The sequence below is a fragment of the Arachis ipaensis genome, chromosome B5 (genome assembly GCF_059453495.1).
Source record: "Arachis ipaensis isolate K30076 ecotype BB chromosome B5, ASM5945349v1, whole genome shotgun sequence".
Lineage (NCBI taxonomy): Eukaryota > Viridiplantae > Streptophyta > Magnoliopsida > Fabales > Fabaceae > Arachis > Arachis ipaensis.
This window is the reverse complement of record NC_142440.1, coordinates 140285386-140303116: the sequence shown is the minus strand read 5'-3', so window position 1 is coordinate 140303116 and position 17731 is coordinate 140285386.

Here is a 17731-nt window from a genome sequence, read left to right as displayed (position 1 = left end):
TCCTGAATATACTTTTGGGAGGTTCAAGAGCAGCCGGTTCGATCCGCAGTTTGTTAAGTGTCGCCGACTCAGAGTTCCTTTGATTTCGAATGGTAAACCGGCGGCAACATTTAATGTTAGAAGGTGCAGTAGTCCTTATTTCTTTCAGGATCGGGATGCTGAGGGATAGCCCCGTATTAAATATAAATTTTGAGTATTTGAATGTGAATTTGCAATTATATATGGCATAAATAAATAAATATAAGTATATACTAATAATGCCATATGTAGGATAAGCAGAAAAGCAAAAATGAAAATAGAAATCCTCGTGTTATATATGTATCACTTTGATTTTCTCATCGAGTTGTATTATTCTATTTCATTTAATTAAATGAAATTTGTTGTTGAGTTCTTCTAATTTGTATGCATTATTTTTTTTTATTATTTCTTTCGTGCGTATATATATTGTTTTATGATATAAAAGATTTTTTTTCCACTTCTTATTAATTATTTTTAATATCCACAATAAAAAATTGTATAAAAGAGACATGCATAAAAATCATTTATATAATATTCTTCTTTGAATTTTGGCGACAAATTAAATTAATAATTCATCCATAAATATATTATACACATCTAAGATTAAAATACTTAGAATGTAAATATATTCATTGTACTTCTCTTGCGATGGTACTATAATGTATATATATAACAAAAATATTATTCGCACATTAAGATTAATTACTAGTGTATTTATATATAAAATATGTGTAGTTTAATTTATTTTTAATATGTATTTAATTTTAATATATATTTTATACTGTGACTAATTTTAATAACTAATTTTAGTGTACACATAATATAATCATATATAATTATAATTTCATTAGTAAAAATGAATCTTTTAATTTTTTCTTTTATATAATATTATAAAATGTAGTTTCTTATTATACATATTTTAAATAAGAAAATATATATAATATATAATAAAAATAGTTTAAATAATCTAATAAGATTTATGTATTTAGATCATTTTAAAATAAATAAAATTTAAAATTAATTATTTTTATTAATATAACAATTCTAATAAAAAAAATCACACTTAATACTATCACTTAAAAAATGAGGAGATTTAATTCTTAAATAACGACAACCTAAAACCAAAAGTATAGACTTAGCTATTCAAATATTTTCTCTCAATCATGGTTTCTTGTATGGTCCCAATGAATCATTTCAAAGCTAGAGAAAAGTTTGACGTTGACACAACTGATTTATGTGATTCTCTGATTTTGCGATTCTGATTTTGTGATTATATGATTCTGAATTAATTTTTGGTTTTCTGCACTTATTTTACTTGTTTTGAAATTTTGTTAATAATACTGATGAGTTATTGTGCTTGTTTACTGATTTTATTAATTTGAGTTATTTGTTTTGAGTTGATTTTATGATTTAATTTATTAATAATTCTGATTCTGTGATTCTGAGCTGCTGGGTTTAATTTATTTTTGTTTGTTTTGAGTTAATTTTGTGATTTATTTGTATTCAATTTCTGTTCAATCTATTTGTTTATTGTTGCTGATTGTTGTTCATTGTTGTTCATTATTTGTTCATTGTTGCTGATTGTTGTTCATTGTTCATTGTTGCTGAATGCTAGTAATTTTATTTTGTTGTGTTTTTGCTTCTGTTTTTTTAATTATTTGTTCATTGTTCATTGTTGTTGATTCCTAGTATTTGTGAGAAAGTACATTTCAATTGCAAGTTATGAAGTTCTTTGTACTATGAAAGATGTCTTCAACATTCTAAATATACTGATATAATGGTATTAAAAATAGAAAGGAAGAGTTTTATTATTTGTAATATACCTTTAGATGTGTTATCTTCTTGCATAAATTCTGTTAGTCTTGTGTTATTTTGTGTCATTTAATATAGTTAGTTCATTTATTTTACTATAATAAATAAGAAGTGATGGATAGATTGTATGGAGAATAGCATTCTACTCCAAGTTATATGTGTTGTTCAGTTAAATATATAAATCATATATCTTGTCGCTACAATAGATTGAAAATGCTGGACTTTATAAAAATTGGAACTCTTAACTCAACCCTTTCCATTTATTGTTAGAGTTTTTCTAATAATATATCTATTTTTTCAACCTGGTGATGAGCAAGCTTTCCATGAATCAAGTCATGTTGTTGCAGGCTGGTTCTTAAAATATTTTATATAAATGTGTGTTTTATACAGGGTAAAAAGTCAATGCAGATGTTAAGATTTACATGTGTATATGAGAGATTTGATTCTTTATTTGTGCATGCCCTTAATGTGATCTTTGATTTACACCAGCAATGTCAACTTTGATTTATGTAGTTGATTATTAATTTTGACAATATTGCAGCTTCAGATGCTTGCGGATCTTAAGGAGGAAGGTCCCGACACAGTTCACAGAGTGAAGAAATAACTAATAAGCACCTTGATTTCATTGCCATGTCTTATGTATGTTAAGTAATTTCTTTTACAACAGCACTAGGTATTGAAGTTAAAGTAGAAGCCAGGTATATTTGTTCTACAATTGTCTGTGTACTAGCGTCGTTACTTTTAGAACAATAACAATTCCCTAATCCAGTCTTATTTTCTCATTTGGGGTCCTATCCTACAAATCGTTTTCCCATTGAAGCAATGAAATTGGACCAACGCTGCAACGCATAGTTATATAATTTAAGAAAACTGGTAATTTTTTTTTGAATTGATTGAAAAACCGAACAAACCGAACCAAACCAAACCGAATTTAATTGGTTTGGTTTGGTTCGGATGGTCTCGGTAAAAAAATCGAACCAAACCGAACCGTAGTCTAATTAAACGATTGGATCGAATGATTTTTCTCTAAAAAACCAAACCAAACCGCACCACGAACATCCCTAACTGATGCTATGGAATGTCAAATATAATATAATATAAAAAAATCAGATATTTTAAAAATATTGATATTTTATTAATTTTAATCGTTAATTTTAATTATATATAAAAAATTTATATAATATATTAATTAAAATATTAATATTTTTAGTATATTACATTTATTTATTTATTATTATTTATAATACCATGATAAGACTCGTAATATTTGTCATCTTTTTAAATAAAAAAAGTTTTTATTTCTTAAAGCTTTAATAAAACTATACAAATTTTGATTTATTACATTTTAATATTTAAGATCCATTTCAATAAAATTCTATTCATAATTCTATTCAGAAAAAACTATTAGTAGTTAAGCTTTCCTATACTCTTGTTATCATCTTTAAATTTTTTATTTTACCATGCAGTAACTACGGACTGATGTAGCCATCTAATGTATTTTGTATCAAATTTGTAGAGTTATTTTGCAAACATCTTCACATTTTTTGTGTTCATGCAATTGCCAAGGTTCTAACTGAGACACATTTCACAAATGCAATAAACTTTGACAAAACAAAGTCATTGATTTTCTTCGTCATACAGAGCAAGTGAATGTTTCTTTAGTCCAAAGTCCAAATATCCATGGGTAACAAAAAATCAAGCGTTGATTGAACTAGTATTGATTTGCATATATGAAACATTTTGCTTTTCTGTATTTAAAGTATGTGTCAACTTCATATGAAGTTTCATCTAACTTGTTCACATTTCCTGTTATTCTATATTCATTTGGATTTGATAAGTGTGCATCTCATCATTTATAAATAGAAAATATGGAATTTGAGACAAGAACCTGATATGCATGTTTATCTCTAAATTCTAGCTTTTTAATCTTGCAATTGCATCTGAGGTATCTTTCTTATTCCGTTTTGCTTCTATCTTAAAAGTTTTTTAATACTGCTAGTGCTAAACCAGTTTTTATTGTGCTTCTGATAATATGGTTGCAATTGCAGTTGCAGACAACAGTTTAAAATTAAATTCAAATCAATTAAACAACATAAATTAACTTGATAATGTATTCAATGTTAAAAAGTCTTTCATTTAGAATTGGGATCTTCAGTGTAATAAAAGGACAAAGATGTGAAAGTATAGTTTAAAAGCTAATCAAGTTAAAAATACTTAACTAAAAAATAAGACCAACATTGGAGAAATAATTCGATTGGTCCTGATAGCTAATTATATACTATTAAAGTTACAGGAAGATTTGGTGAACAAAATTTTAGAGCTTAGTTTATGTATATGCTTTAAATCTTTTTCGATGTGTATTTGTTTTATAGTTTGAATTTTGAGGTTTAAGACTAATGTAATTGAAGGTTGTAGAAGGCTTAGAGAAGGAGTTGAATCTATGGCCTTCTTTTACTTTAATTGAAATAAGTCTTTGCTTACAATCTTTTACTTAGGATCTGTTTTGTAAAATCCCTAAAATACCCTTATTTCTCTTCTTTTTCCCCAAACCAGAAACCCTAGTTCTCAAATTGGGAAACCCTTTACCTAGCCACCAGCCACACCCACGAAAGAGAGACGAGAGATCCAAAGAGTGGGGAGCCGCGAGGGAAGAAGAGGAAGTAGGGAGAGACTGCACCGCGCCCAGTCATCACCGTCGTGTTGCGTCCCACTGTCGCTGCCATCGCGCCTGGTGCTGCACGCCAAGCTCGTTCCTTCATCGTCAATGCTGCCAGAGAGGAGAGAAGAGGGCGACGTGATGCAAGCCAAGGCCGAGAGGAAGGGGACGCCGCCGTGCCTCCATCGCGATTGATCCGCCGCCACTGCTGTTGGGTACGCCGTGGGAAGAAACGCGATGGTGGGGAAAGAATCTGTCATTGCTGCTGAGCTCTGCCCCTGTTTTTGGTTTGTCTTTCTAAAGCCGCTGTTGTCATTGGAGTTACATGATTAGAGGAAAGATGGAACTGCTGCTGCCATGGCCGCCGCGCCTCTACCACCAAGAAACGCCTAGCCGCCGCCGCCGAAGCCAGCCTCGCTGCCATTGTCGTAGTTGTAGATTTGGAGCTTCGAAGAGAGAGGAGTTCCCGGAGAGAGAGAAACGCCAAGGAGGAGGGACCATCCGCTGCTGCGCTGTTCCTGTCGCCGTTCGGATGTATCTGAGCTAAGCCATCGTTCTTGCCGCCGGAGTTGTTGGTGCTGCTAGAGCTGAATTGCTCCTGTCATTATCCCAGTCCAGCTTTTTTCCTTGATTCTGCTCTAGCTTTCATGTCCTATTATGCCACCATTTAATCTATCTTATCCTTGTTTTAATTCGATTTTAGTTTTGCCTGTTTTAGATTCCCAGAACTATCGCCAGCTCCATCTTTTGTCGCTACTCCGGTCCAAATTTTTGCTCTCATTCGTTTTATTCTACTTCAATCCTCTTCACCTTGAATTTGGCACTCCGGGTTTGATATCTTCGGTCCCTTGGGACCACATTGTGAGTAGGCTTTACATTTATAATTGTTTGATTGTGTATCTATAACTATTTTGACATATATCTATTATGATCTTTGAATTATACTCACTATAGTTGTCTAGAACGGTTTTAAATTGATTAGAATAATTGATTTATTAAAATTGAATAATTTATTTTTATGAAGTTTATACTTTCGGAACTATACATGAGACCATATATATATTTTTTATGAAGTTTTGCATTATTTTAAATTGTTTGAATTTACTTGAATATCTGTTTTTGAAGCATTGAAGTATTTGTTGGTATTCACTTAGTTTAAAGATTGTGAAATATATTTGAAATGTGTTATGATCGAAAAAGTATGATTGGAAAGAATTCTGATGAGAAAGTATAATATGATTTGATTTGATTCGATACCTTATATATTTGAAAGATCAAAGATTTGTTGTATTTAAAATTATATGTTTTGAATTGGTTTGGGAGGCTCGTATTAGAAAACCGTAGTTAACGGCGGTTATGACGTTAACTTAGATGCATCTAACTCAGACTCCAGCTAGCAGGGGTGTTGCTAGCCTAACGTGTAGGCCACACGTTAGATCTGTTATTCTGTTAGGACACACAAGAGGAAAGGGCTACCCATAGAGGTGGAGCCGCCCAGGTGTGGACTTTTGATTTGATTTTTGTATGAGAACTCCCTTATTGATTCACTTATTATTATCAATTATTATTTTCTAATTAAAAATTACTTTGATAATAATATTTATATAGTCTCATGCCGATTATAGATGTATTGTCTAGTCACTGAGTTGCAAAACTCACCCCGTTTATCTAAAATTATTTTTCAGGAACAAATACTTGACTATGTGAGACTTTCTATTCAAGAGTAATAATCTGCAACGAGTATCTATTCTTTATCGAGTTTCTAGGTGTATATGCTCCATATGTCACAGGCAGGATCTAACTATTCTTAATTATTTTAATTTTTGTTAAAAATGTATAATTATTTATTTTAGAACTTGTAAAATATTTGTAAATTTCTTATTTAACTTATATTTGCGTATGTTAGGCTTGCTTGGGGATTATTTTCCTGAGTGCCGGTCATGGCTCATTTTCAGCCGTGACAAAGTGGTATCAGAGCTTAGGTTTAATCTGTGTAATATGGAGCATGTGTCCTATGGTAGGATCACAATTGTATAAATAGAAGCACGCCTATTTGTACTAATTGTGGCACTATCAAAGGCCTATAGGAATGTCCTCTTTGTCCTCTATGTCATTGTTGTCTTCTGATTATTATGATCATGCGTCCTCTGTCGCTTCTTACTACTCCTGTCCTTTTGCACTCAATCTTGACTTATCCTTTGGTAGAATTTTTCAAACGTGTTTTGGCAATGATTTCAGCTTTGGTTCCGGTTCGCAATTTCTCTCGTATCTAGTTCTAATTTTCTTCGATTTTGTGAATGTATGCTTTAATCTTCTTCGTCTTCGTGTTGTTCTATGATTCCTGATGTCAATAGTTCATGAATTACTTAAAAGATTCAATCTATGTTTGCTGCGAATTACCATCTGATTCCTTTATAGAATTCTATTTGAATTTGTGGAATGCATAGATTTGTTGAGTTACTAATTGAGCTGCTTTGTTCTAGATTTGATAAGCGATATTGGAGTTTTCTTCTTATGTTGATAATCTTTGGAGTTATGACCTAATTTTGATTTGCTTGTAATCATTTCTTTCAAATCAAGAATTTTGAAAACGGTTATTTAGTTGCTCAAGAAGAAGGGCTATGCGATGAACATATGAATGTAGTGTTGTTGTTTGTTGGATTGATGATTTTCTCTGCTTAAGTGTAGTGAATTATTTAGATGATCAGTTAGCTGGATCGAAGGTCTTTTCCAATCTAAGAGCTTTCAGTTAATTTAGTACTTTGCTTATGCAAAAAAAAAAAAAATTCTTTCGTTTATTAGCAACTTTCTTCAACATGTCAGTGGTCTACAATAACATAGTGTTTTTAAGTTGAATATCAGATGTTCTGTCATGTGCATGATGGAAGCTATCTAATAATCTTGTTATATGTAAAAAGGAATTTGGTTTACTCATTCTTTCATGTGTCATATGCTGAAAAAAAAAAGAGTTTTGGTAGCAAATTCAAAACACTTGAAAAAGAATCAGACAATTGTACCTTAGTTTAGTCAAGGCTTCATTCTATTTGTATCTTAAATTCCTTCCCTCTCATCTAGTTATATCTCTTTAATTTATGAAAAATTAATTGCTGCCGTTGAAATTTTGACAAGGTGAATTTGGAAGTAGTTATATGTACAACTACATGTAGACCATCACAACTTTGTGGATTGCCTAATCTTGTCTAAGTTGATTTAGAGTAGAATGGTTTACTTGGTTTTAGTTCTTCCCTGCTATTTTAAACTTATCATTGCATAAGATGATTTTCAGGAAGACATTCCGTAAATAAATTAAATGGTTCAGTCTTCAAATTGCCAAGTACTCATTGATCGAATTAACAGAATTATTTATAATTATATTAGTTTTAAAGATTTTATCTATTTTGCTCATTGATTTTGTTGGCCATGTGGATGTTAGTATCTGCAATTCTGCATGGAACATGTTTTAAACTGACGTGCATATAATGAATCTCATTATTTGAATTGGCTATGTTTGTAAACATGGTAGTTCCAATATGAAAAAAACGGAAAGTTTTGAAACAAGATCATTTTTTTTCTTGAGATGTGTTTTCTGGATATTTTTCATGGAATATAATCTGATAGTAATGTATTTGGCTTAGCACTTGAACATGACATGAGTTAAAATATCTAATGTTATCACATCTTGTGGTGTGGTTATTGAGCATGGTGCATACAGGACTAGAAATTATAACATGTCAGAAATAGTTCTTTTAAACTCCTTTCTTTTTATTTAAGTAATGGTAATCATTAAGATTGAGAGCGCTAGGTATTCTTTTCGAGTTAGTTTGTGTCGAAGTATGCGTTTTGATCGTGCCGCGTGATTTGACATATCATTCATTCTTCTATCTTTCATATCGGGAGTTCCTTGTTTTAATTCTTCTTGAAATGCAATACATCTTAAACATATCTCGATCTGATCATGCTGCTGGCTATCCCTTAGATTCTCGACAATATAAGTGTTGACTTTGCTTTTCTCCACATGAACTATGTAACAACTTGATGTAAATCTGAACATGCTTTGTTGTGATACATTATATCTTGTGGTAGTCTCCTGGAGTTTCTTATTTCGGGTCTTCTTTGAAAAAGTTTTGATTTTATTCTTCTTCTGCCTGATCGTGTCCCTAATCATTCTTTGAATTTTTGATAAGATAGCCCTAGATCTTGCCTGCATTTTCCTACATGGACTGAGTAACTTCCTTATGTTGTTTAAGCCTGCTTGTTTGCAATGCACCACCTATTTCATTAATTTATGAGAGACCTTCACCCTGGATTTTTTTTTTCTTTGAATACAACTCGATTCTCTTTCAACCACATCCCATTTGCTTATACATATCCTTGTGTGATTGTGCACCTAGGTATCCTCCGAGGTTCTTGAGGAAAAACCTTTGCCCGACATCCATTAATCTCCAATTCATAAACCTTGCATCTTTTGTTTCAACTTAAATTTGTTTGACGTGATAGCATTTATCCTTTTATCATTTCCTTTGAAATGTTCGTTTCATATTTTTCCTTTGAGCATGTGAAATAATTCACTTAGTTTTATCCATTGTTGATGAATGTCTTATTTGATTGTATTCCTAATCATTCTCTTAAATCCTTGTGAACAGTGACATTGACTTTAGTGACCATTTCCTGTGAGCTTTGTACTTCTTTTTTTGGTTTAAACTCGTTTCGACTTAATAATCCATCCTTCTTTTATTGTTCCTATCAAAGTTCCTTGATTTAGATTTCTTTCTTAAAATGCGAATTGACTTTCTTTCTAGAACACTTCATTGTTTCTGTACATCATTGCTAAGTTGCGATCCTACGCATCCTTCTGAATTCTTGCGAACACCGTCCGTGATGTTTGATCTTCTATTCCTAAGTTTTGTATTCCACTGAGTAAACTCGAACTTGTTTCGATGTCACGTGCAATTCCTAGATATAACCAGCGATACGTTAGTTCTACAGAACACGAATTATGGACGCAGAAGGTGAAATTTGTAAGTGTGCAACGTTACAAGAAGTGTGAAGATAAGTTATGCTGAAGTTTGAGAAGTTGAAATTCCAAGTCTTGATGTGAGACCGATTGCTACCATGGATATATTGCATATGTGCAACAGAATAAGAAGATTGGGAAGTGCGAGTGTTCTGAGGAGAAAGTTAAGGAGATTTTGGTACAAGTTGAAGAGTGCTATAGGTGTTTGTCTTATCAAAAGAACAAGAGTGTGTGTGAATGTTAACCACGTCTTTTTAACACAAACCTATCTTGTAAATTTTGCACCTCGTTATAGTTCTTTCTCATGTTTGGTAAAGTGCTAAAACCAAGTAAAGTTTTGCAGGTTATATCCATTTTCGAGGGCGAAAATTTTTATAAGGAGGGTAGAATGTAAAATCCCTAAAATACACTTATTTCTCTTTTTTTCCCCAAACCAGAAACCCTAGTTCTCAAATTGGGAAATCCTTTACCCAGCCACCAGCCACACCCATGGAAGAGAGACGAGAGATCCAAAGAGTGGGGAGCCGCGAGGGAAGAAGAGGAAGTAGGGAGAGACTGCACCGCGCCCAGTCATCACCGTCGTGTTGCGTCCCACTGTCGCCGCCATCGCGCCTGGTGCTGCACGCCAAGCTCGTTCCTTCATCGTCAACGCTGCCAGAGAGGAGAGAAGAGGGCGACGTGATGCAAGCCAAGGCCGAGAGGAAGGGGACGCCGCCGTGCCTCCATCGCGATTGATCCGCCGCCACTGCTGTTGGGTACGCCGTGGGAAGAAACGCGATGGTGGGGAAAGAATCTGTCACTGCTGCTGAGCTCTGCCCCTGTTTTTGGTTTGTCTTTCTAAAGCTGCTGTTGTCATTGGAGTTACATGATTGGAGGAAATATGGAACTGCTACTGCCATGGCCACCGCGCCTCTACCACCAAGAAACGCCTAGCCGCCGCCGCCGAAGCCAGCCTCGCTGCCATTGTCGTAGTTGTAGATTTGGAGCTTCGAAGAGAGAGGAGTTCCCGGAGAGAGAGAAACGCCAAGGAGGAGGGACCATCCGCTGCTGCGCTGTTCCTGTCGCCGTTCGGATGTATCTGAGCTAAGCCATCGTTCTTGCCGCCGGAGTTGTTGGTGCTGCTAGAGCTGAATTGCTCCTGTCATTATCCCAGTCTAGCCTTTTTCCTTGATTCTGCTCTAGCTTTCATGTCCTATTATGCCACCATTTAATCTATCTTATCCTTGTTTTAATTCGATTTTAGTTTTGCCTGTTTTAGATTCCCAAAACTATCGCCAGCTCCATCTTTTGTCGTTACTCCGGTCCAAATTTTTGCTCTCATTCATTTTATTCTACTTCAATCCTCTTCACCTTGAATTTGGCACTCCGGGTTTGATATCTTCGGTCCCTTGGGACCACATTGTGAGTAGGCTTTACATTTATAATTGTTTGATTGTGCATCTATAACTATTTTGACATATATCTATTATGATCTTTGAATTATACTCACTATATTTGTCTAGAACGGTTTTAAATTGATTAGAATAATTGATTTATTAAAATTGAATAATTTATTTTTATGAAGTTTATACTTTCGGAACTATACATGAGACCATATATATTTTTTATGAAGTTTTGCATTATTTTAAATTGTTTGAATTTACTTGAATATCTGTTTTTGAAGCATTGAAGTATTTGTTGGTATTCACTTAGTTTAAAGATTGTGAAATATATTTGAAATGTGTTATGATCGAAAAAGTATGATTGGAAAGAATTCTGATGAGAAAGTATAATATGATTTGATTTGATTCGATACCTTATATATTTGAAAGATCAAAGATTTGTTGTATTTAAAATTATATGTTTTGAATTGGTTTGGGAGGCTCGTATTAGAAAACCGTAGTTAACGGCGGTTATGACGTTAACTTAGATGCATCTAACTCAGACTCCAGCTAGCAGGGGTGTTGCTAGCCTAACGTGTAGGCCACACGTTAGATCTGTTATTCTGTTAGGACACACAAGAGGAAAGGGCTACCCATAGAGGTGGAGCCGCCCAGGTGTGGACTTTTGATTTGATTTTTGTATGAGAACTCCCTTATTGATTTACTTGTTATTATCAATTATTATTTTCTAATTAAAAATTACTTTGATAATAATATTTATATGGTCTCATGCCGATTATAGATGTATTGTCTAGTCACTGAGTTGCAAAACTCACCCCGTTTATCTAAAATTATTTTTCAGGAACAAATACTTGACTATGTGAGACTTTCTATTCAAGAGTAATAATCTGCAACGAGTATCTATTCTTTATCGAGTTTCTAGGTGTATATGCTCCATATGTCACAGGCAGGATCTAACTATTCTTAATTATTTTAATTTTTGTTAAAAATGTATAATTATTTATTTTAGAACTTGTAAAATATTTGTAAATTTCTTATTTAACTTATATTTGCGTATGTTAGGCTTGCTTGGGGATTATTTTCCTGAGTGCCAGTCATGGCTCATTTTCGGCCGTGACATGTTTGAACTGTGCAGTGAAAATTTATGAGACAATTTGATTTTGTCTCATAAATTGCAGAGAGACAAAATAGTGCAGAGAAGAAGAAAATGACACCAGCATGTATCCTGGTTCAGTTGCCTTGTGCAATGCAACCTACATCTAGTCTCCACCACAATAGTGGTGAAATTTCTACTATAGTTAAAGTATTACATACACCAATTCCACAAGATTGACACAATCCTTTTCCTCTAAAGTTCTAACCTAACTTGACTTAGCTTGGCTATGCTAATACCTAACTCTTCACTCTTAGTGCTTAACCAACTAAAAAAGGGGTACCTCACTGGTACAAGATACAAGCCACAAGAAACAACCTAAAGAAATCTGAAATCACTCTAGGCTTTTCACTCAAGTGTATCACTCAGCCTTTTAACACTCATTGGCCTTTTCTTGATCTTTCTCATATGCCTTTTTCCACTCAAGAAATCACAGAAAGATATATATTAAAAATAAAAATTACAATCTGTAAAACATGAAGGAGATTGATGCTTTAACAGCCTCTGTTGCTATACGATGAACGAACCAGATTTACTTAACTCCGGTTGAGTTTCTCATTCTGGCGGAATGCTACTTTAATTTAACTAGAAAGCACTGTCCAAGTTGATGAACTCTCCACAAAGAAAACTTCTTAGAACAAAATCTCAAACCCTGGTTCTCTCTCCTTACCTTCAGACTGAAGTGATTTTCCTATTTGTATGAGCTTTGTCTCAACACCTAGGGCTTACTTCACAAGGTCAGTTTCTTGAACCTAGGGCTAGCTGAAGTCTTTCTTCTTCTTTCTTCCATCAGCCCCAAATATTAGGGATTTTGAAGTCACAGACAAGTGATACAACTTCCTTGAAAACATATTTTCAATGGATTTGATAAATCTAAGCCCTCAGATTTATGCTTTGTCTCCAAAAAACAATTATAGCCATTGATTCACAACGTAGGTAAACAGCCACCACTTTCTTTAGTTTTTCCCGAAATGGTATGTGTAGAAGAAGGTAGGTTTCAATCAAGCTATCAACATGCATATAAGTGGAAACAATCTACCTTTATCTTTTGATCAAGCTAGAGGAGCCCTTTGCTTTTGGCTTCATTTATTTGACATTTTCTTCAAGAAGCTTCTTCCTCTTTTCTTCATTGTGTATTATCTGAAAGACAAAGTTTGCAATGAAAAATTCTCTTTTTCTTCTCTGTGTTATACCCAAAGGACATCTAGCATTCCAGCTATTGATTTCTTGCTTTTGAGAAACGACGTGGGTGATGTGAAAGAGAGAAGAGAGAAAAGATAGAATTTTGGTTTGATGGTAGTAGAAAAGTTCATAAGCAAATGGGACTTGAAATACTTAGTTAGTAACTAAGTTGAATGAATAGATATGGATGTGGACCACCACTTTTGGGTAGGGGTGTTCGTGGTGCGGTTTGGTTCAGTTATTTGAGAAAAAGTCATCCGATCCAATTTTATATTTATTTTTCGGTTCGGTTTGGTTCGATTTTTTTATCAACACCAACCAAACCAAACCAAACCAATTAAAACCGGTTTGGTTCGGTTCAGTTTTTTCGGTTTTCCAAATAATTCAAAAAAAAGATGATCAGTAAAAAACCAAAGAAGAACAAACACCGGAGCAGAACTATCCATCCATACCCTAAAATCAAACATCGGAGCAGAACTCAAATCAAGAACAAATAATAAAAAACCAAAATAACAAATGATCAGTAATCACAACCAAAGAAGAAGTAATCAGATCCAAAATCCTAAACAAAACTCAGAACAGAACATGCCATCAAAATAAAGAAGTAATCAGATCCAAAACCCTAAACAAAACTCACAACCAAGAACAAATAACCAGTAATCAAAGCTAAAAAAGTAATCAAAGCTAAAAATCAAAGTAACAAATCAGAACGTATACAAGATCAGAATCCAAAAACAAAACAACAACATAGTCAGATCCAACAAATTTAGAACTGCGAATCAGAGATGCGAAGCGCAACTATGAAGACCATGACTCTATGAACTGCAGAGAAGAAAACGACGGCGTGGAGGAGGACGCTAGGAGGAAGACGATGGGAGGAGATGCCGGCTTCTGTGCGTGGAGGAGACGCCGGCTTCTGTGCGTAGAGGAGATGCCGGCTTCTGTGCGTGGAGAAGACGGCGGCTTCTGTGCGTGGAGGAAGGGCGGCGCCGAGGAGAGGGAATCGCGATGAGGAAAGGAAGGAGAGAAAAGGCCGCGCCGAGAAGAGGGAAGCACGAGGAGGAAGGCCACCGCGAGGGTGCTGTCCGGCACGTCAGGGGCTTAGAGGACGATGGCGTGTGAGGGTGGGATGTGGAATTTTCTACGGTGTGGAAAAAGAGAGTGGAGAGTGGAGGAGAGGAGAGAGCTAAGGTTGAGTGGCGGCTGTATCTTCCTGGAAGGGGGTGGGGTTTGGTTTTTATATAGGATTTTTCAGTATAACCGGTTCGGTTCGGTTTGGTTAGGGCTTTTCAAATTAAAACCGAAAACTGAACCGAACCGCAAAAAACTGCAAAATATCATTTTTTCGGTTTTTGATTTGTTCGGTTATCGGTTTTTTCGGCTCGGTTGGTCGGTTTTGTTCGGATTGGATCGGTTTTGAACACCCCTAATTTTGGGCTTGGCTATCCTTGGGCCTATTTTCTTTTCCTCATTATTGCTATATTCAAAACAATATAGATTCCCAGCTGAACAAGGCTTTCCTTTGTTTCAATTTGCATTAGGCTTGGTTGAGGATTTCATATACTTCAGCATATTTGATTTCTTTGTTTCATTGGTTTGGGCTGCTGCATAATTATTTTGGGCCTACATCACTAAATGAAATAATTAAACCCAGTTAGATATTTAACCCAATAATCAATGTTTGTTATCATCATTAAATTAATTGTATTTTTAACTCAACAAGCCCCCCTTGATGACAAACATTATATATGAGATAATAATCAAAGGAATTGAAATAGAAAAGATTCAGAGACTTCGCTTTGATGATACCAATTTAACTTGATGTGCTCCCCCTCTTTTTCATAAGGGTTGCTCCCCCGATTTGTTTTCTATTCATCCCAGCTGATTCCTTTGCATTATTTCCTTGGGCTTTGAGAGTTAGAGAGCCCACCGAAAATTCTTGTTTCTTTACTCTATTCCTTTGAGGTGCTGCTTCTTTAGTTTTGGCATGTAACACTAATCAAGACAATCAAAACTGATTGGGTGTTTAACCCAATAAATCAATGTTTGTCATCATCATTAAATTAATTGTATTTTTAACTCAACAATCTCTCCCTTGATGACAAAAATTATATATGAGGTAATAATCAAAGGAATTGAAATAGAAAAGATTCAGAGACTTCCCTTTGATGATACCAATTTAACTTGATGTGTTCCCCTTCTTTTTCATAAGGGTTGCTCCCCCTTAATGTATGCTTATCGCTTAACCTGAGGATACAATCAATAATGGCAACTAAATAATCCAATGTATATACATGCTTATCTAGGATTCAGTAGCACAAGTATAAGCACACCAACAAAAAACATAAGTATCCATGAACTTCAAATGGCTTAAAGTCAAACAAGTTCAGTTCACAAACACAGTTCAATTCACAAACATAAGACTAATTATAAATAATATCCAATAATCCCAGTAAGCCTTATATAATCAAGCCTCATATATAATTTTTTTCTCCTCCTTTTGTCATCAAAGTGAAAAAAATAAAACAAAACAGAACCTGCAAAATAATGTGTTAGAGGCATGTAAAAGCTAGATGTTACGTCTTGAAATACTAAGAAAAATTCAGGAGAAAAATGAAGATCATATTTCAACCAGAAACACCATAGTTATCAAATAAAGAGAAAGCTTACAATATGCAAAGACCAATTCTGGGTAAAAACTTATGGACAAAAAAAATATCAGAAAACAAAAGGAACAACATGTGTAATAAGATTCAAACATGGTCTATGTCCATTTCTACATTACAAAATTCATATCATTCATTTCCTATCCAGCAAATGTCTCTTTGACCTGTGAAACAAAATTCTCAAACAAGACATTAGCACAATTAAAATAGAAGTTGTAGTTTTTCAAAAATTGAAATGATGATAATGAGAAGTGTAAAAATTTAAGTACAGTAAAGACAAAAGTTTGAAAACAATTTTTCATTTTATGACAAAATCAGTGATGTCCACTTGAAATTAATTCAGAACTAAAAACCAGATGCAACGTTCCAAGATGAAAGCTCTTCCTCTGCCCAAAAAATATCTATTCCCGACCTGAAACAGCAAAGCCTCAAACAACACCTTAGCAAAGTTAAAACAATAAATCATAACTAAGAATGCCTAAGCAAGTTCTTAATTTGTAAAATATGTCCTCAGCCAGAGGTTTGGTAAAAATATCAGCAATTTGTTCCTCTAATTTAACAAATTGAATGCTAAAATTTTCATTTTGAACATGTTCTCTTATTGAGTAAAATCTCACTTCAGTATATTTATTTCTTGAGTGCAAAACTGGATTTTTGGAAATATTTATAGCACTCATGTTGTCACACAACAAAGGAATATTTTCGGCATTCAATTTATAATAAGCAAATTGAGTTTTCAACCAAAGCAACTGAGAACAACAAGAGGCAGTGATGTATTCAGCTTCAGCAGTGGAAAGAGCCACTATGGACTGCTTCTTGCTCGACTAGACATTTAAGGATCTACCCAGAAAACAACAAATGCCAGATGTACTTCTTCTATAAATTCTGTCTCCAGCAAAGTTTGCATCACAATAACCAACTGCAGAAAATTTATCAGACCTAGGATACCATAACCCATAGTTAGATGTGCCATGTATATATCTAATGATCCTTTTAACTACTGAAAGATGTGATTCTTTTGGTTTTGATTGGAATCATGAACACATTCCAACACTTTGCACAATGTCAGGTCTAGAGGAAGTTAGGTACATAAGAGATCTAGTCATTCCTCTATACCTAGTCTCATCAACATTTTTCTCAGTTTCTCCCTTTTCTAATTTAGAGTTAGGGTGCATGGGAGTTCCCATGGGTTTGGCATTTTCCATACCAAATTTCTTAACTAGTTCCTTGGCATACTTTACTTGATGAATAAAAATACCATTTTTAGTTTGCTTAATTTGAAGCCCAAGGAAAAAATTATGTTCACCCATCATACTCATGTCAAATTCACTTGTCATGAGTTTTTCAAATTCAGTACAAAGAGATTCATTGGCTGATTCAAAAATAATGTCATCAACATAAATTTGGACTAGAATAAAAGAATCATTAGAATTCTTAATAAATAGAGTGGTGTCTGTAGTTTCTCTTTGAAAACCATTTTTCAAAAGAAAAGAGCTAAGTCTCTCATACCAAGCTCTAAGAGCTTATCTTAAACCATGGAGAGCTTTTGATAGTTTGAAAACATGGTTAAGAAATTCCTTATTTTCAAAACTAGGTGGCTGTGCCACATACACTTCTCTATCTATCACATCATTCAAGAATGCACATTTCACATCCATTTGATACAATTTGAAATCATAAAAAGCAGCATAAGCTAGAAGAAGTCTTATGGCTTCCATTTGGGCAACAGGGACAAAGGATTTATCAAAGTCTATTTTCTCTTCTTAGTCATATCCTTGTGCCACCAATCTTGCTTTATTTCTAGCAATGCTTCCATCTTCACCTGTTCCAAGCCGGTCACTTTCTTTC